We start from the raw sequence: 21710 nt of genomic DNA, 5'->3' as shown, positions 1-21710 counted from the left end.
CTCCTGCACATCAGGGAAACGATGTGCAGAAAGCACATAATTTCCCTACACTTTATACACTGGCTTACTTGATTATCTTTGATCCTGTCCTGTTGCCCCTCTACCAACCACCGACTACAAATCAAATCAAATCAAAACACACCACATACTAGAAATGATGTTTGTAGAGAATTAGATTTACTTTTCTTCTAGTTAAAATTTTTAATAATTTTAATCCCTACATGTGAATGACAGTGTAATTTAATGTGTGAAGTTTAATCAGAATATACCAGCAAATTGTTTTTTTTTCTTAAAAAAAAATGTAACAATATTAAAAATAAATTTCTTGAGTCCTTTTTTTTAAAATATATTACTGTAATTGCAATGTTTACAAGCATAAATTACTAAAGCAGTTTATAATTTGTAATCGAGGTGTCTAAAAAATCCTTTAAGAAGTATAGTGAGGCTAAGAGAAATATTTTGCAGTAGAAAAACAAATGTGATAAATAACATAACATCCCTTCTGATGAAATAAAAATTCATAGAATAATATACATATTGCATGCTTTTTTTTTTCGGAAGGAGGGGGGGGGACTCAGTTCTGTCAGTAATTTAATTTAAATTACTGACAGAACTGAGTAATTATTCACTATAAGTTATAACTATAAGCTGCATGTGAACTAACTGTGAAAAATCTTGGTGTTTATTTATCATACTTCTGTATTATATTTCAGAAGGCAGAATACCAGTACATGTAGGTTACTGGTCATTGACTTAGTTATCTTGCTGCTTTTCAATTGTTATTTTTTGTAGCCAACACCAATAAAGCCCTCTTAAAGTAACAATCAACACAAAAAGGTATACTACAATATTTTCAATAGTACATGCAAACCATAATGGCAAAGTAGAATATATGCAATAGACAAATACCTGCAAGATTTGGATAATATACATAAAAGAATGTAAATAAATTGCAAGTTTGAAGCTTGGGAAACAAAGAAAATTTTCTGTTTCATTCTTTTTAAATTTCCAGTTGCTTTAAATAGAAATTTCAACTAGCTGCATATAATTACATTTACTAAATGTTACCCATTTTAAACTAAAACTATTTGGCAGTTTTAAGTACAGATCTCAAATACTAGATTTCATTAACATATTATCCAGCTAGAGCAGTGCTGTTATATGTGTATATACATGAACAGATAAAATGGACATGACCATAATCCACACTTCTGCAAAAAAAAAAAAAAAAAAAAAAGTAAACGAAAGCTTTTTTTTATTTTTTAAATTGGATAAAAAATTTCTATTTGCAGCTTTGCAAAATGACAAACAGAAATTTCATAAATTGCTTGTTCTATCAAGGAATGACTTCCTTTTCAAATTTTATATACCAAGAAATAAAAAAAAAAAAAAAATAAAAGAATTCCAATGTTGATTTTAGAATACTTAATGCAACTGTTTTACATATTCATCACAATAAAGTTTTACTGAGAGAGAACTTTTATTAAGAGATAACTGAATAATTCCCCCCCCCCAAGGTATCAATTAATACAAGAAAAGCAAAAGACCTTCAATTGTTTAACCATCAAATTATTTACACAAGTTGTATATTTATATACACTGTACATATAAGAAATATATATATAATTAACGTGTCTTTCATTATATACACATTTCTGTTGCTAGTTTTTGTAAGAAGCAAATGAAGAATTTTACAGTTTTTTTTTTTTTTTTAATATATATACTTTCTTTTAACAATAACATACTAATTTTTCTAACAAGGAAACTTTTGGAAATTGCAGATGTCACTTTTTCTTTCCCAGAATATCATGATGCCTTCGTTGATGACATATGAGGTGGTCTCTGCGATAAGTTGAAAAATTGCATATCACACACTGATGCTTTTGAATATTTGTCATGTGAATTCGTTTGTGTCGTGACAGGGCAGGTAAACTCCCAAGTGTTTTTTTACATACTTGACAGATAAATGTTCTCCATGATGGGAATGGATTTGGAAAAACTGGAAATATAAATATAAAAATAAGCATATATAAAGAAAATAGACATAGTTATGCTACACTAACTACATAATCCCTATCAAAGCATAAATATGAACTGCAAATTTATTTATTTTATTGAGCAATTTTAACTCATAATTCTCATTATTTCTCTTGCATTGAAATGGAAATGAATGTACAAATATATATAAAACAGTTAATGAATTTATATAGCATGAGCAAGTAGATGTAAAAGGAAGATTTCTAACTTTATCATCAATTTATTTGAATTTGTGCCATACTGTGAAGAAAGTAAACATTAAACAGAGGAAGGAGAATATGAACTTATAAATGAGTAATAATCCTTAATGCCACAGTCCAATAAACTAGTAGCAACAAACATTTTTAAAACAAATTTTTTAAGTGATTACTATCAATATTATTGATAGTAAGTATCAAAATATTGATGCTTACTGAATCTATACTTCTTTTGGATACTCAAAAGTATAATTTGTTCATAATATTGATTTTAAAGAATTTAGCACAATTAATATGTATTTTAACAACAGCAGGTAAATTCTTGAGGCGTAAAGAAACATAGAAACTTCTATAAGAACATATTTGGTTCTGCAGCATATGATATCTATGAAAAACTTTACTGAGCATGCAAACAGATGAAAAATAAAATGTCATTACAGGTTAAATAAAATTATATTATACTCATTTTGTTATAAGTATTAATATTTTTGAATGAATACCTAAAAATTACTCAGATGACAGAAAGAAAGATTCCTAAGTTGATCTCCAAGATATATTACAAAATAAAGTGTGCTGAAAATTTGCTGATGTTTTTAACTTAATATTTTATATTTAATAGATCCCCAATGCATTTCATGCTATCTGTATTTTCCTTCACATGAAAATTTCTCATGCACTAAATTCTACAACCATACATGAAAAACATTCTTATTTATTTTTTCAATTTAAAGAAATTAATGTCTAATAATCTATCTTATTTGTCCTAGATTCAGCAAAATATTTATTTACTAACAGAAGTAATTGCATTTCTGCAAATTATTAAGTTTTCTAAGCTATATTTTTTGGAATATTTCACAAGTTCTTCAAAAACAGGATATGCTTTAAGCAATTCAATAAACAGAGTACTATACTTTTTTTTAAATAGTATATTTAAATTTTATGTATATTTGTACTATATTTAGGATAAGTGTGTGTGTGTGTGTATTTTTTTTTAGGGGAGGAGAGAGTTTCATATTTTATATATTTCATAATAAATTTCATGTAAACATAATATAGTTATGTTTACATTAAAAATCTCAAATATTTGAATTAATTTTTGCATTTCAAAAGAATTACTGAATATCTCTTCCAGGTATTGATTATCACAATGGTAAACATTTTTTTCTTTTGCTGGAATTCCTCAAATACAATTTCATATTTTAGTACAGAAAGATTTTTAATTATAAATAATTCTTTATATTAAGTGAACTTTTTATATTTAAATAAATACATCATATATATATACATACACTGTATATAAATTTGTAATCTTATATGCATAAGCATAACAAAGAACAGGCGGAATCACAGTTCACAGCATTATATATATATATATAAATTCATTTTTAAATGTGTCTCTATCTCTCAGGGGACCCTGTAACCCATAGAGAGCGCAACCCCTGGGTGGCAGATAGGGGAGCCCACCATGTGCATGTGTGTGTGCGTATATGTATATATATGGTGGGGTGGTCCGAATATACTGAATAAGGACTCGTGGACCAACAGGGCCATAAGAGGCAATCATCTTGATTGTAAGGGAAGCGACACTCCCATGGACCCCTAGCTGGATCTGTCCTCTCCTTCGAGGAAGATCCACTTACTTTAATCTTTCCTATAAGGCCTTATCAGCCAACTCTTCTTATTTTATGACCCTTGTGCTATTAGAGTACTCGAGGACCATGGGGTCTTTTCATTTCTGGCCTTACAACTATGCCCTCTCTATAAACCTTACTATAATTCTTCTTCTATAATCTACTCTTTCCCGTTCAATATACCCTATTCCTCCTATGGGTTTAAATTCGGAAGAAAGCTAGTTCAGAAGTCTTAAGGTAGCAGCCCTACCACTGAACTATTCCATCGTCAGGCTAGTCCCCTGACACGGAGAACATAATCCTACTTGTAAGCTGACAGAAAAAGATAATTGGATTGAATCTATGGGAAACGACCCTGGAATGGAAAAAGTAAAACAAAAATGGAAACGATAAAATATAATACACATAGCAAACTGGAATGTAAGAGGAATAGCATATAAAGAAATAGAATTAGACCAATTATTAAATGAAAGAAATTTTAAAATAGCAGTAATCACTGAAACAAAAAAGAAATTAAAAGGAACAATGGGAACCAAAAATTTTAATGTGATATATATTTGGATTCATAATTCCCTTTCAAAATAGTTAAAACATTATAAATTATGGAATGAAAGAATAATAGAAGCTAGAATAAAAATAGATAGATGCTATTTAACAATAATTGGTTTATATGCCCCAGAAGAATGGGAAGAGAACAGGATAATATTGATTTTTATAATCAGCTACAAAACATATATAATAAAATAAATAAAAATGATTACGTAATTTTAGCAGGAGACTTAAATGCAAGAATTGGAAACACGAAAATTAATAATAATATAGGAATACATGGAGAACATACTCTAAACAGGAATGGTAAAAAATTGATTGACTTTGTAGTTTATAATAACCTAAAAATAATGAATTCCTTCTATAAACATAAAGACATACATAAATATACTTGGGCAGCAAGAGGATGGAAATCAATATTAGATTACTTCATATTAAATGAAAAGACATCAACATTTTCACTAGATGTTAGAGTTCATTGCTTATTTCAGAGGATATGAAATAAGCAGTGACCACTTCCTTGTTAAAATAAAATTAAGATTACCACCTAAATGGCTACAAGTAACAAGAACAGAAAGAAAAATTGAAATATTTGTTTATAAAACTAGACTATTGAATGACACAAATGTACAATGGCTATATGAACAAAGAATTAACCAATATCTAGACAAAATAAAACAAAATGAAGAAATAGAATGGCTTAATATAAAAACTGATACTAAATGCAGCAGCAAATGAAAACTTAGAAAAGGCCAAAAAATTCAATAAAAGGAAAAAACTGAAGATCTGGGATGATACAATAAAAAGAAATAATCAAAAAGAAAAAAGAAGCGTATCAGAAATGGTTAAGCTGTAAAAGATTAGAAGATGAAATAGAACATAAAAGAATAAGAGCCATAGCTAAAAGAGAAGTCAGAAAAAGACAGAGAATCATGGAACAAATTTGTTTCTAATTTAGAACATGATTTATATAAAATAAGACCCAATGTATATAAGATTTTGAAACACTTAAATGCAGATACCAAAGAAAACATAAAATTAAACACTGAATTGAAATTAGAAGAATTTCTAAATTACTACACAGAATTGTGGACAGACAAATATTTTAAAAAAGACAACTGACAAACAATTAACGAAAATGAAAAGGAAATAACTAAAGAAGAATTAGAAATCGGCCTGAAAGAAACAAGAAACAGAAAATCATCTGGAGAAGATAAGCTAGGTTCAGAACTATATAAATACGCAGGAACAAGATTCAAAGAAAGACTCTTATTATTTTAAAATAAAATTTACTCAACTGGTATCCCCCCAATAGAATGGAAAAAAGCAATTGTGATTCCTATCTTTAAAAAAGGTAATAGAGATGACCCTAAAAACTATAGAGGTATCAATATACTAAATTCCTGTTACAAAATATATAGCAGCATCTTAAATAGCAAACAAATGAAATATTCCAAAAACTTTATTTTAGAAGTACAGAATGGATTTAGAAAAGGACGATCATGTATAGACCTGGCCTTTTGCCTAAAATTAATAATAGAGAAAAGAAGAGAATACAATTTAGAAACACATATTGCATTATTGACTTTGAAAAACCATTTGACGAAGTTAAAAGAAACATATTATTTAACATATTAAAAGAAAGACAAATACCAAATAATATCCTAAAAGCTATCATATACAAGAGAGATAAACCAAGGGGTCCGACAGGGATGTCTCCTCTCAGCAACTCTTTTTAATATCTACTTAAATGAAATAATAATAAAATGGAATAAAAATTTACATCAAGGAATTAAACTTTCTCCTACAGTAAACTTAAACACTCTCCTGTTTGCTGACGACCAAATAATAATTACAAATTCTGAAGATCACTTACAGAAAGGTATTTTAGATCTAAATGAGATATCCAAAGATTATGGTATGATAATATCAACAGAAAAATCAAAAACTATGGCCTCTAAAGGACAAGATCCAGCAAGAACTAAAATAGTAATAGATAACATGATCTTAGAACAGGTGAATTCATTTAACTACCTAGGATGTATGATCATATGAAAATGAAAAAGATATAAATGTAAAAATTGCAAAATATTTAAAAATAACAGGTGTAATTAACTCTATATTTAAACCAAACCTAGTTCAAAAACAAACCAGACTAAAAGTATACAATACATTAGCCCTACCAGTCTTATTGTATGGAAGCGAAATCTGGACAATAAAACAAAAAGACAAACAAAGATAAACAACAGCAGAAATGAAGTTTATGAGAAAAACTGCAAAGTATACCCTATTTGATCACAAAAGAAACAAAGAAATTATGAAAGAATTAAACTAAGAACCAGTAATAGAAAAAATTTAAAAATATAAACATAAATGGATGGAACACGTTCAAAGAATGCAAACAGAAAGATTACCAAAACAAGCCTTAAAAGTACAAGTCATTAGGAAAAAGAAAACCAGGACGTCCTCTTAAACGATGACTTCTAAGGCCAGAACAGGCCATGCTAGGCCTAAATCCTTGTTACGCATGGTGATGATGATGATGATCTCTATCTAAATTTATAAAGACATATATAACATACCCAAACTTCCACTTATAACGTAGAACTGAGGTGACATCTTCTTTGATGATACTGCAAATGATCCTTACGATGTGTAGAAAAACCACAGAATTTGCAGCAGTGCATCTTAAAGTTTGGCATATGTATTCTTTTGTGTCGAGAAAAAGCAGTCTGATTGGTAAATTGCTTCTGACACTGCTGGCATGTATAAAGTGTATGGACTTGGGTTCTTCTGTTAGTCCAGTAATAACCTGGAAACAAAATGCAAATATATAGTAAACCAAAAAAAAAAAACTTACATATAGTATTGCTATTAAATGAATTATACTAGTAAAACAGAGGACAAAAATAACACAGAAATGTAAAATATAATGAATCCTTCAAAGATGCATTCAGTTGACATTAGCATCATTTGTTTCTGCAAAGTAATCATACCATATGCTATGACATTTGATATATTAAAACATTATTAAACCAATAATATTTTATTTTAATATTAACATAATTTTTATTTCCTGATCCACACATAAGTTCAGCTGTTTTTTTTTTTCCTCCTTACATTCTTGAATTCTACTTTAAATATGTTGAAGATATTAATTATCATTAGGATGACTTTGTTGGTTACTGTGCAGGAGAAGAGACAATCCTGTGGGCCTTGGGCATCTCCCAGTTCAGGAGTCACTGACAGGGTACTTTCCAGTTTCAGGATGTTTGTTTAGCTTCTAAATTAAGATTCTTGATCATCAATACCTCCCTTCCCCCCTTCTACCAGAATCAGGGCCCTCTTCTGGTCCTTTAAAATCATAACAACTAGTATGCTGCACTGTTTTAAATCCACTGCACTCTTTGAAATTTGTGATACACATTTAAGTCAAAATAAGCATTTCCTCAGAGAAATATGACAAGAGTTAACACAAACAATAACTTTTAATTACTAAACATATTAGAACTAATATGTTTAGTATTTTAACTAGAATTGCACGAACAATGAAAGCAAAACAAGTCAACTTTTAAGCTGGAGAAAGGAAGAAAAATAATTTTGAAATTCTTTAAAAGACAAGCTATCTTTCTTCACTAACACTTACAAAGAATAGATATACAAAATATTTTCCGATAAGGAGTCTAATTCGTTAAAATTCACTAATTTTAAAACTATTATTATGGTTATTAAAGAATCAAGATCTGTCTTGATGCAGTTGCACTGTTAAGACAAAAAACCGTTTACAAAGATAAATATATGTTCTATAATCTGTATCTTTCTGTAAATGTAAGTTTTCCATAAATGAAGATGAAAGTGGTATCAGGAAGTTAATTTATTAAGCAGTCAGGGAATGGTAATGAATCAATGGATTCTTTTTCAATAACAAACTTTATACAGTGATGCATATTATTGATTTTATCCAGGATATTTACTAATATTCTTTTACGATTACTCCCATATCCTTGCATATCCTTATACATCAGAATATTTCACAGATAAAAGAAAAATATACTACAATACATAGCAGGTGACTGCAATGGGGAGTTCTACTTTATCAAATTTGACAAATTATTTGATATAATTTGAAGAAAACTATTCTTTTTCTGAAACTTGTTGCTGATTTAGATTTGTGGGCATATATGCTGTCTAGTCATCCTCTGAACTTATTTGAGCTCAGTTGGTAACAATAATGTCCTTTTGTTGGAAAGACCTGAGTCAGAATCTTGTCTAGGAGGTGAAGAATATTTATAAGGGCTTTTCAAATGAAGGTTAAGTTGGCCAGTCTCATATGGAGTTAGCAGATTCTCAGTCTCAATTTGGAGTCATTGCAGGAACTCCAAACCTCCTCCATCACGAAACTAGCTTGCGAGTAATCCAAGTAATCCAGCTGCCAGATCATACCTGTTGGGAGTATAATGGTGTGCAGAGAATCATTGAGGACAATGGTCAGGAATGGGTATTTTATGCATGGGAGGAATGCTTGTAAGTCTCCAATTGAAGATTTTGCAGCAAGAAGGGCAGTCCCAATTTTATTCACTTTTGGAAATTAAATAAAAACATATATATATATATATATATATATATATATATATAAACATATACACACACACACATACATACATACATATTTTATGAAGAATTGAATGACTAGAACCGAGAATTAAGTAAAAAGGTTTTAATATAAAAACACTACTAGTTTCGGCCTGTAACAGCCTTCATCAGGCGACATTATAAAAGAAAGAAAAAAGGAAAAAACACTAAACATTGAAGGTTAAAAGACTATGAACAACATGGAGAGTCTCTATACATAATTAGCATGAAAATGTTGTAGTTGTATTTAAAGCTGTTCTTTCGTTTGTTGCATTGTTGGGAGAGTGCGTGCTTGCAGCATCACGTGAACGCCAGTACATGATTACAGCAGAATGACTATCTGGGAGGTTGTACCTCAAGTTATTATTTAGATGAACAGGAGTGAATGATAATTTCTCTAGATTCCACGATTTTTCTCTCTAGTTCATCATTGCAATGGAAGATGTTAGTAGATTTTTCCCAGCAGACTTTGTGACTTTGGTTTTCATCATTAGGATTAGCCGAGAAAAGGATATGACTTGATAATGCACTGGCTCGCTGTCTCTTGTAAGTAATGTCCCTCATGTGTTCTTCCATATGCAATTCGACAGATTTGTCTGTCTGCCCAAAATAAGGAATATCACAATCACACAATATTTTATATACACCAGGGTATTTGAGTTGATGATAAGGTTTTGGGTGGCTTATTGAGAAATGGATCTTTGGAAGTGGAGTGAACAAGGTTTTGATATTGTATTTTCTTAGAACTTTTGCTAATTTATGTGAAACTGTACTTATGTAAGGAATAGATATATTGCATTTGAATCTATTTGTTTCTTCTGAGTGATGTCTAGGAGGATTAAGAAGGAATTTTTCAATGATTCTCTTGGAATATCCATTAACTTCAAAAGAAGTTTTCAGATGGTTTATTTCTGTAAGTTCATTTGGGTCATCCAGAAGAGAATGGGCTCTATGTCCCAAGGTGGAAATTATTCTAAGCTTATGAGGAGGGAAATGATGGGACTGATTATGCAGATATCTGCTGGTATGTGTGGGCTTTCTATACATCGATATTTTGAGTTTACCATAAGAGCGAGTCAGTTTGACATCAAGAAAAGGCAAGGAATTATCTGTTTCAAGCTCGGCAGTAAACTTAATACTTTGATGTCGGCTATTGAGATGTTCGAGGAAAAACCATAAGTTTTTCCATGGCTCCAAATAATGAAGACATCATCTACATAGTGTTTCCAAACTTTAGGTGTTAAAATAAAGGAAGAGATAGCTGTGGTTTCAAAATCCTCTAAGTAAATATTTGCGAGTACAGGGGATAAAGGATTACCCATAGCCAGAAATAAACCATCTGAAAACTTCTTTCGAAGTTAATGGATATTCCAAGAGAATCTTTGAAAAATTCCTTATTAATCCTCCTAGACATCACTCAGAAGAAACAAATAGATTCAAAGGCAATATATCTATTCCTTACATAAGTACAGTTTCACATAAATTATCAAAAGTCCTAAGAAAATACAATATCAAAACCTTGTTCACTCCACTTCCAAAGATCCGTTTCTTAATAAGCCACCCAAAACCTTGTCATCATCAACTCAAATATCCTGGTGTATATAAAATATTGTGTGATTGTGATATTCCTTATTTTGGGCAGACAGACAAATCTGTCGAATTGCATATGGAAGAACACATGAGGGACATTACTTACAAGAGACAGTGAGCCAGTGCATTATCAAGTCATATCCTTTTCTCGGCTAATCCTAATGATGAAAACCAAAGTCACAAAGTCTGCTGGGAAAAATCTACTAACATCTTCTGTTGCAATGATGAACTAGAGAGAAAAATCGTGGAATCTAGAGAAATCATCTTCAATCCTGTTCATCTAAATAATAACTTGAGCTACACCCTCACAGATAGTCATTCAGCTGTAATCATGTACTGGTATTCATGTGATGCTGCAAGCATGCACTCTCCCAACAATGCAACAAATGAAAGAACAGCTTTAAATACAACTATTTTCATGCTAATTATGTATAGAGACTCTCTAAGTTGTTCATAGTCTTTTAACCTTCAGTGTTTAGTGTTTTTTCTTTCTTTTATAATGTCACCTGATGAAGGCTGTTACAGGCTGAAACTAGTAGAGTTTTTATATTAAAACCTTTTTACTTAAATCTCAGTTCTAGTCATTCAATTCTTCATAAAAATATGTATGTTAACCAAGTTAATGATTATTCTTTCACACATATATATATATGTTTTTATTTTAGACTTATTAGACTAAAATATATATATATATATATATATATATATATATATATTAGACTGTTACTTGGAACGTTTTGCCACCATATAATATACACAAGAATACATATTTGAGCACTATTAGGTAAAATGCTTTTTCCTCAGAGCTGGATGAATTTTCAAAATTTGAAACTGTCTGCTTTTTTGCACCACATTGCATAAAAATATGCTAAGGTAAATAATTAAAATAAGTAACAAAATGTTGTCACAAAACTATTTATTACTACATGGGAATATATCAGAAAATATCAAACAACACAGTTTTATGAAAATTACAATTAAATATTTATAAGAAATCATGAATATTAGTCACAAAGGTCATCTGCTTGATTATCATCAGTATAAGACACTACAGAATGATTAACATCTACAGATATCTCACTCTTCTCAGAATCCAAGTTCATTAGGAAGAACAAAGTTTGTGGGTAAATGCATGACATCCTTATATTTGGCTTTTTTTCACTGGTAGTGGAGTGTTGCAAACAATGGAAGACTGCGCAACTGAAACCGCTGCAAACACATCTCTCTGAATAGTGTCAACATACTCCATGCTGTATTCAAAGATTCAATATTGAGAGATCTTTAATCTCTTACTTTTTCACAATCACTTTTTTTGAAATGTTCCTCCCAGTGCTCCATAAAGTTCAGAATCAAGTTCTGAGTCACAAGTGTAAAGTTTTTGGATGCTCCAAATTTTGATTTCCTCTTTATGCATTTTCGTTTCTTTGAAGTACCAGCCATGCCAATTCCATATTTATTTTCACTATATTCAGAGTGTGATGGTTGATAATGATCACTTGAATCACTAATGAATAGCCTGCTGCTTTTGTCAGCTTCTGAATTGTAATCATCACTCATTATAAAATAAGTAAACAACTAATGTTAAATACAGGTATCTTGATTAACACGATTAATTAATCTCGATGTTACGTGTATATCAAAATCACGTTAATCAAATATAATAATCAATGCTAAAAATTACAATTCGTCCATGATCGATTACTGTATTAATAATTCATTTTATATGGTACTCTTTTAGAAAAGATAAAAAATGAATGCAAAGTAAATATTTAATAAATGCTTGTACCTACATTAGTTACTGCAATTTTTTATCAAAAAAAAAAGTTATCAAGAGTTGATGGCTTGGGCATCAACTCAGACATCCTGAAGTCTCGGCCTTTTTTTGGAATCCCTCATCTTGTACAAACCAGAAGATGGCAAACACAATAGAGGAAGACCATGCAAACAATTTTGGCAATACATATGTGAAACCATCAGTAGGCTGAACTGCAAAACTCCATCTGACATCTACCAGTTAGCTCAAGATAGAGAGACTTGGAAGACCATAATTTGCAATATTTAATTTTTAATATAAATCTCTTTTCCCTTTACACATGGTATCATATTGTGAATAAACTATGTATGTACCTACATTAGTTACTGCAATAAAAAAGTTATGAAGAGTCGTTTGATCAGTTTTAGTTTTTTTTTTCCTATCGGCATAAATTCAAGATAACAAGCAAAATGACTCTCTAGACTTGACAAACAATCAATTCTCGATTAATCTGGATCCATATCCATTACTTGCTGCTTAAGCGATTCTAAAATTGTGAAATATTCCATCCGGTTCTTTGATTATCTCCTTTGGAACCTCATCTTCACATTCCATTTGTTCGTTGTTGTTCAGTTTCAAGAAGATATTGAAATCTTTTGAATTTGAATCCAATAATTCTTTAACATCAACACCATCAAAACCAAGCTCTTCACCAATTGCAACGATTTCTTCAACCAAGTTGTTCACAGGATTTTGAAAACCACCCAAGTCATTAGAGGATTCTGCAAAAGGATTTTCCAAACAGCTCTCATGCAGCTAGAAGACATTTGCACCCACAAATCATGAATGTTTTCAATTGTGTGTTTAATGTTAAATTTTTTCCGAAATTCTTGGAGCCTAATCACATTTCCTCCCGTTGTTTCTACTACCTTTGAGAATGTCTTTTTAAGAAAATAGGCTTTGAAAGTTGCAATGATGCCCATGTCTGTGGGTTGTAGCAATGATGTCGTATTTGGTGGAATTTTGGTAAATTTAAAGGCATGTTAATTAAAACTCTTGTTGTGTATATAAAGGGATTGTCGCGTTAATCAAATCTCGCATTAAGCGACACCGTGTTAAGGGATACCTGTAGAATAAACTGAAAGCTAAAGCAGAATAAACACTAAAACTACACTGAGAACTAAAATAACAGGAAAGCTAACCTCAACTGAACACTGTATGCCACTTGAATGCAAATAATTGGAGGATGCAATAGTCTACCACCTATTCTTGCTGCCAACCTGTGTGAGAGAAAATTCCCTAATGGAGGTAGCTCTGGAGCTGTCCCCTTCTTTCAACAAACACATGTAGGGTACAAGTATTACAATCATTATAACTCTGCACTGGCTTATTAGAGCTGCCTTATTCTTATGTGAATATCTTCAGAGATTTTATTTTAACGTACAGTGCAACCTATAACTCAATTTTCGACCAAAAATGAAGCTGCCTCCTTTATGCAGTAATATCTTCAATTAGCACTTCTCCTACACTCAACTATGCAATCATCAATAATGCAAAAAAAAAAAACTTCAGAAAAGAATACTGTACTAAAAAATTAACAAAAAAGAACAAAGCCCAAACCTCACCACAAAACTAAACCTACAAAAATACATTCCAGAAAAAATAATATATCCAGATCTACTTCACCACATATGCGGTCTTCACTTAAATATATGTGATGTTCACCACCACTGCTTACGGACATCTAAATCTTAACTGTTATTTTCAATAAAACTTTGACCGGCACCCTCAAATGTCCGTCACTATTTTCCAATAAAGGAACTACAGTCCAAACAACTACATACAGTCCAAATACCCAAACAGTGAAGTTGTCTTTCATAAGGACTTCAGTGGAATTAGAGAGGAGAGGGGGAGAAAAACCAGTTTGATTGTGAACAGTGATTAGGTTGGAAAAGAGCTGAGATATTTGCTATTAGCAATGAATTTGATACAGGCTATCCCAAAACATCTAATAATCTTATCAACACTCTTGACCTCTTCTTCACTAATTCTCCTTCTAAATATTCTGCAAATGTCAGCTCTTCAGTTGGTAAAGGTTTCCTTTTAAATGGAAAGTCCTTCATTCATCCTCAATCTGTGTTCCCTGGCACCACAATGGTGCTAAATGGGATGAACTCTGCAATTTCTATTCTTGTATGGATCAGAAAAGGAACAACAATAATCAGCTTAGATTACTGTTGTTCCTTTTCTGATCCAGACACTTGCTCCAAATGAAAAGACGAAATAATTCTTACTGCCCCCCCCCCTTCCCATCAGACCACTATCCAAACATTTGAAAACAAGTTTCAAAATTCCAAGAAAAGGCAAATTCTTGCAATCCAAGAAAAACATACAGCATATCACAAGTGCACAAAACCAAAACTCAAGCCTCACACTAATACTATTCTCAAATCTAGATCTACTGTTACCATCCAAAGACAAGGCTGATCTACTCCAACCCCCACATCAATATTCTCCTTCAACTACTGCACTGATGGTGGTGGTGGTCTATCCCTTCAGTCATTTCCGACCCCTAGGCAACTTTTGTAGGCATTGCCCACAAAGTGTTCTTGGTGAGATTTTTACAGGGTAGTTCCATTGCTTCCTCCCCCCCCCATCCCAATTTTATCCAGACTCTGGACTGGCATATGGTTGGAATGTGTATTCATGAATGTAATCTATGTGTTCATGGATGGGGCCAGTCTGCCTGTTCTGGAGGAAGATAAACCCAAGTTTCAGGGTAAAAAAAATCCCCTACCTCTATATGAGACCAGCTAACTCACCTTTCATCGAAAGATGACCAGATAAAGGTTCCTCATGTCACTGAAGGGAATCAAACCCACTGCACTGATAACTAAGGCAAATCTTGAGGGTAGTAGATCAAAAACCTCCTTAACTCACTCTGACTATCTGTATAGGCACACAGCCTAACTGTCAGGTCAACTGCATTGTTAATTTGCCATCTATTTAACATCTTTTAACTTTATAATATCTTTTCTACTACATTTCCAGAAATCTGGTTAATTAATATGAATGTATTTCTTGCCTTATTACATGTGCTATTTTGCTCTAATGACCTTAATATGTAAGCATTAAAGTTCTTTACTTTTAAAAGGCTTTTTGTGTTCATTAAACATTCAAAATATGCAATAGCTGTTTCTCAATAAAGCAAAAAACACCAATCATTTTAAAATCTTTCTTACATATATTCTATTTCAATGTGATGCACACTTTCATTCTGCTCAAAACAGCATGGTGACCCCTTCCTATTTCAAATTCCTTGTAAATGATTGCATCCCTAACTAATCTGCAAATATCACATCACTAGCAACAAAATGTAATCAGCAGGAACTTTATTTCTTTTGTTTGCTCCATGCAAGCTTATGTGCACATAAGCTTGCTCCATGCAAGCTTATGTGCACCTTTTATGTTGGAACATGCCATCAGTAATGATTAGTCTGTGTCCTGATGACAAATCCAAGCAATTATCACTCTTATTAGCCCTTGTTTTCTATACAATTTTTTTCTACTCTATACTCTATGGTTTAAATTTTCTAAATGAACCAAAATTACCCCCCCCACTTCAAATTTTGCACACATCCACTCACAATTGACTTCCATTCAAGAAGTTCATTTTGCTATGTTTATTTACAAATGCTAGGAGCATCAGAAATAAGGAAGACAAAAGTGGTTTCATTGATGAAGTTGATTTGTCAAAAAATTGTTGGAATAAGTGAAACATAGTTAAGGATGATATCCTAATGAGAATAGAAATGGAAGGTTATCATGTTTTCCATTAGGAGAGTAAGAACAAGAAGGAAGGGGAAGAGTGCTGTTGTTGATAGTAGGTGAATTATGTCCACACAAAGTGGAGATACGAGATGTAAATAGTGGTGATGGTTTTGAGTCAGAATGGTGTGAGGTGAAGGGTGACAGGAAGAGATATTTAGTCAGATGCTGCTATTGGGCAGGGAATGTAGAGGATGGTGATGAAGAAATGTATATGCAACTTTGGTTAGTGAACATGGGAAGGGCGATTTTAATTATGGCAGTATAAAAGGCAAAGAAAACCCAATAGCATCTGAGAATAACAAAAATGAATTTGAGTTCTTGAGAGACAATTATCTCATGCAAAGGAGGGCACATGAGGATTGAGAGTTGTAGATCTGATCATTTCATCAGAAGATGTGCTTGTGAGTGGGATTTTGCCTTCCCTCCAGTTGGTGAAAGTGATCACCTGGGTTGTGGCTAGCCATAAGAAGACTTCTGTGAGGAAAGGATATATGTGGAATTACAAGACTGGTGATTATGACAAGCTTAGGAGAAAGCTTGGAGCTATAGCATGGAATAAGGGGTTGAGCAGTAAAGAAATAAATGATGCTTGGGTACACAACAGCATCAATGTGTGAATGTGTTACGAATGTCAAAAGGCTGAATAAGGTAGGTGTAAAATGGATGAATGAGGCAAAGAAATTTGAAAGAAGAAGTCACTTTGGAGGCAGCAGAAGATGAATAATGGTAATAATCAGTTATATGAAGAGTATAAAGAACAAGCCAGGAGAGCGACTCAGTAAGAACAACAAAAGTGCAGCATGTGCAGAAATTAGCAAATCAGGCAAAGAAAAACTCTAGAGAGTTTTTAAGATATGTGGGAAGTAGAAGGAAGAATGATTATGTTAAGATGATTTAATGGACGAAAGTGGGAGATTAGTAACTGCTGCAGAGGACATAGTTGAAGTATTCAGTGAGCAGTTCATCAGGGTGTTTCATCCTTAGTGTGAAATCAGAAGCTCAAGTATAGGGAATGTAATGAGAGAAGACTTAATGGTAATTGAACAAGAGGTATATAAGGAATTACGTAAGCTTAAGTCAATAGAATGTCATAATGGAATGTTCCAAGTTAGCATCAGCCTTGGCATACCTGTTTAACAGGAGTTTTGCAACAACCCAAGACCCAAAGGAAAGGATAGAAGGCAAAATTATTCCACTTCACAAAGGCGATGAGCAAATTAGCAAATCAGGCCAAGAAAAACTCTACTCAGATATGTGGCAAGTAGAAAGAAGGATGATTATCGTAAGATGATGATGATGTTAATAAATGAAAATGGTAACTGCTACAGCAGACATCGAGGTGTTCAGCGAACAATTTATAAGGGTGTTTCATCCTCATCAAGGTGAAATCATGACCAACTCAAGTGTAGAGGACATAGGAGAAGATGGCTTAATCACGAATGAGCAAGAGGTATATGAGGAAATTATAAGCTTGATGTCAATAAGGCAATAGGATTTGATGATATATTATCATGTCTTAAGGGAATGTTTCAAGGAATTGACAGTAACATTGGCATGCCTGTTTAATAAGTCTTACAGCAGCACATGTTCAAAGAGAGTGAAAAGAAGGTAAAATTGTTTCAAAGCATAAAAGTGGTGATAAGGCTGTGGCTACAAATTATAGGCTAATCTGCATATCCAGAGTTGTAGTTAAGGTATTGGAGAGAATGGCAAAAACTAGGATACAGAAATGGCTGGATAACAGCAGTATTTCTTGTGGTTATCAGCATGGATTGCTTAAAGGGAGATATCATATTTTACCAACTTACTTATGTATTATAACAATGTGTCAATGTCATGGATTACTTAGATTTCAAAAGCTTTTGATAGACTGCCACACAACAAGTTGTTATAAGAACTAAAATGGATGGGATGGGTAACAGACTAGTGAGTTGGATTTGTGACGCTGTCAAGTAGATATCAGAAAGTTGTATATGGGTGTGCAGTATCCCAAAAGGAAAGTCACTAGTGCTGTGCTACAGGGGTCTGTATTGGGACTATTGTTGTTTAATTTGTATATTAATGATGATATTGAGATGAGTTAACTGGTGATATGCAACTGTTTGCAGATGATGCAACATTGGGGAGAGCAATGCAGAGTCAAGCAGATGTTGTGGCCTTAAAAGACGACTTGAATAAATTGTATGAGTGGGGAAGAGTATGGAATTGTCAGTTCAATGTTGCTAAATGTAAGGATTTGAAATTTCGTTGGCAACGATGGGATGAAAGATACACACTTGGTAGGGAATCTTAAAAGGAGGTAGAGGAGATGAGAGATCTGAGTGGTGGTGGACAAGGAACTGAAATTCAGCAGCCATATTGCACAAGTTGTGAAGTCATCACATCGGATAATGGCAATGATGCAGAGGATCTTGATGTGCAGAAATAAAGAGCTTTATTTGATAAAGCTCATGCATTGTTGTGCACAGATTTAGTCGCCAGGTTTTTTTCATGACGACGAGGATGTGTTAGAAGGGGTTCACAGAAGATTCACAAAAGTGATAAATGGTCTTCAGAATGCAGAATATGAGGAGGGGGGGGGAACTCATCATGGGATTCCCTTTCTAGACAACACAAAGTCTATCATACCACTCCTTGAACTCATTGACTATTTGTGCTCTCACCACTCTATCAGGCAATGCATTCCATAGGTCAACCACCCTCCATGCAAAGAAATCACTCCCCACAGCTTTCTTTCGTAACTTCCAGGGATGGCCCCTTGTCCTCCCTCCTTCCACCTGTTCCACCAGAAAGAACTCTCCAGTGTCAACCCTGTAACTACCTCTCAACAACTTAATAGTCTCAATCATATCACTTCTCCTTCTAATTGAGACATGTAAGTTAGTCAAGGGTTGTCATCAAGTTAACATGGAAGAAATTTTTCATAGAATGAGAGAAGGGAATAGAACAAGAGACCATCCCTAGAAACTGTATAAGGAGGATGTGAGCAGAGGAATGAGTAGTTTCTTTGCATGGAGAGTGGGTGCGAGTAAAATGCATTGTGTGAGTGTTTTGTGAATGTAGACTAACTAAATCAGTTTAAGGCATGGTTGGATGAGCTTTTGTGTGTGTGACAGTGTACCTTCCACGATGAGTCTTGACTCCATTGAGGTCAGATAATAATAATCTTTGTACGTAGTGTTAAATTACAGCTGCTACTTCCCTTTCCTAATCATTACTGATTGAATACAAAATCTTATTTGACAAATGTAATGATCAACAAACTAACTTTGTTCATCATTATCCTGAATATATATCTTTATGGACAAACAGGAAGAGCTTCTATTTAACTGAATTACACTTTTGCTAGATGGATATATATTCGGCATGTTATTCCTAGTATTGTTCCCAACTGTACTGATGATGTCCTAAGACACTTAGATCGAAATATTTACGTATTAAAAAACCTATTACTGTGGTTTTACGTGCGTTTATTTAGTCATATATTCAGCATGATATTTGCATATGCAATATCATTACAATACTTATGTAGTTTTAGCAGTACATTATATTGAAAAGTTACACATTGTCAACTCATCTTCATTGGCTGAGCATATGGGTATCTATCTGCAGGGTATACCTCAAGTTAAGGATTACACTTCAGGTCCCTAGGCAGTTTTCCCACATTCTTTACAGTATACATGGAGGTTTCTTTCTAGTTATCTAATCTTAATCCTTAAAACAACCTCAGAATGGCATCTTTATTATGCTAATACAGTATCATTTTCTTAATCATACACTCGTTGAGTTAAGCACAATATTTCAGTTAATTCTGATGATAACAGTTCTCATTTCTAAACCTAAAGGAAAACAAAAAGTTTTTCAAGTCAGCTAGCTTAGTACCAGATCTGGGTCAAATACCTGAATCTAAAGTAATGTTCTGGTTGTGGGAATCGTGAGACTACATATACAGACATGTGTATGAATTTTTAAATAAAGCATTTTAATGAACAAAATGATAATTTTAAAGAAATTAAGCAACAGCTTATTACTGAATCCCTTCTCAAGGTGATGATAATCCTAGTATTTAGGCTTATACGTTAATTACCACATATGGTGTTATTTCAGGAAACTGACAATATAGACAAAATAATAATAATTAAAAATTTAATTACTACTTCCTATATTTCACCAAGGTTAAAATTGGGTGTTTGATACCAATGCATTAATTCCAGACGATGCCAATTCAACTTTGCCAAAATATAAGTAATAATAATTAAATTTTTAGTTATTAAAGGTGATGATATTTACCTCCAATAATTATAATTCTGCTTATGGTTATCATTATGGTAATCACTGCCTTGAAGTCATATTTTCCGTGACCTATATTTTTATGACTGTCCCAATATTTTCCGTGACCTATATTTTTATGACTATCCCAATATTACTCACTTCCTCTCCCAATTTAAGTTCTAGTATTCCAAAGAAATTCGAGGAAGTAGTTGTAATAATCAAGCGTCTTTTTTTTTATTATTATTTTTAGAAAATATTTCCCTATTAATTTTTGTTTTCAATGTTGTTACAGAGCACTTCAGTGACCTATAACTTACTTAAGTTAAATGTTATCTTCAAATGGCATATTCTACAGACATCTATGATTAATAACTAGTATGAAAACAATTGCAGGCAATCATAAATTGCAGTTAATTTTCCTATTGCAAAATTAACTGCAATCAATTGTACCTTTTGAATTTTATTTTATTTTTTTTTGCTCCTGCAAATACTCTGATTTAAACTACAGATGTCACAAGATACATATTAGTAGAGATCTGTCTTCTTATATCAATACCAAATAGTCTGATTAAACCAAAATTGAAATATCTTCACAGATTTTGTGGTATAAATGCAAATTTAACCTATGAAATTCTAATTGACCATCCTCATCTCAACAATAATGATGGCCTAAAAATCTCAAGAATATAGATGGTACACAATATGATCAACATAACTTTTGTTTCTAACAGGTCATAATAATTAGGATTAAGGTCTCCAGCAATCTCTTACTCCAGGACTCTGGTTACTAACTACTGCAAGGATTAATTTCACAATAACAACTACAGTCCCTACTTTAAATATTAATTAGTGATACTTTGAAGATCGAAACACTGGGAAATAAAAGTTTTTACTCCAAAATGGTAGTAGTGGCCATAATTTACCATAATGTTTTCTTCAAAATTACAGTGACATCATGAATCTCCTACCATTCAGTGTCAACTTTTAGTAAAAAAATAAATCCACAGGAATCTGTATCTGGGAGGGGAGGGATAATATACAGAAGATTGCAATCATCATGTGGATCAACTAATTTCTAGAAGAACATTTTTCAGAAGAGTTTTGTTGCACATCCTCTCTATAAATGCCACAGAACCTTGAGAATCTGATCTAAAAGTTGTTTCGAAGATTAGTGCTCTGGAATGAACTTGAGAAATCACACTATCACATTATTTCAGC

At 32.5% G+C, this 21710-nt stretch overlaps 1 long non-coding RNA gene across 3 annotated transcripts in view; it reads right to left on the bottom strand.

The window, feature by feature from the left end:
• Positions 1-423: 423 nt before the first annotated feature.
• The window catches only part of LOC150109536 (uncharacterized), a 106183-nt gene continuing 84896 nt past the window's right edge, over positions 424-21710 (bottom strand). For all 3 annotated transcript variants that reach the window (XR_016549906.1, XR_016549909.1, XR_016549911.1), the window contains 2 exons: positions 6997-7226; positions 424-1999 (listed from right to left, as the gene is read on the bottom strand). This is a non-coding gene — a long non-coding RNA (uncharacterized LOC150109536). The remainder of the gene's footprint in view (positions 2000-6996; positions 7227-21710) is intronic.

This window comes from Typopeltis vanoorti, chromosome 2 (assembly GCF_054136105.1).
Source record: "Typopeltis vanoorti isolate ZY-2024b chromosome 2, IOZ_Tvanoo_1.0, whole genome shotgun sequence".
Taxonomy (NCBI): domain Eukaryota; kingdom Metazoa; phylum Arthropoda; class Arachnida; order Uropygi; family Thelyphonidae; genus Typopeltis; species Typopeltis vanoorti.
The sequence above is the reverse complement of the archived record's forward strand: the minus strand, read 5'-3'. Positions and strand labels throughout refer to the sequence as shown.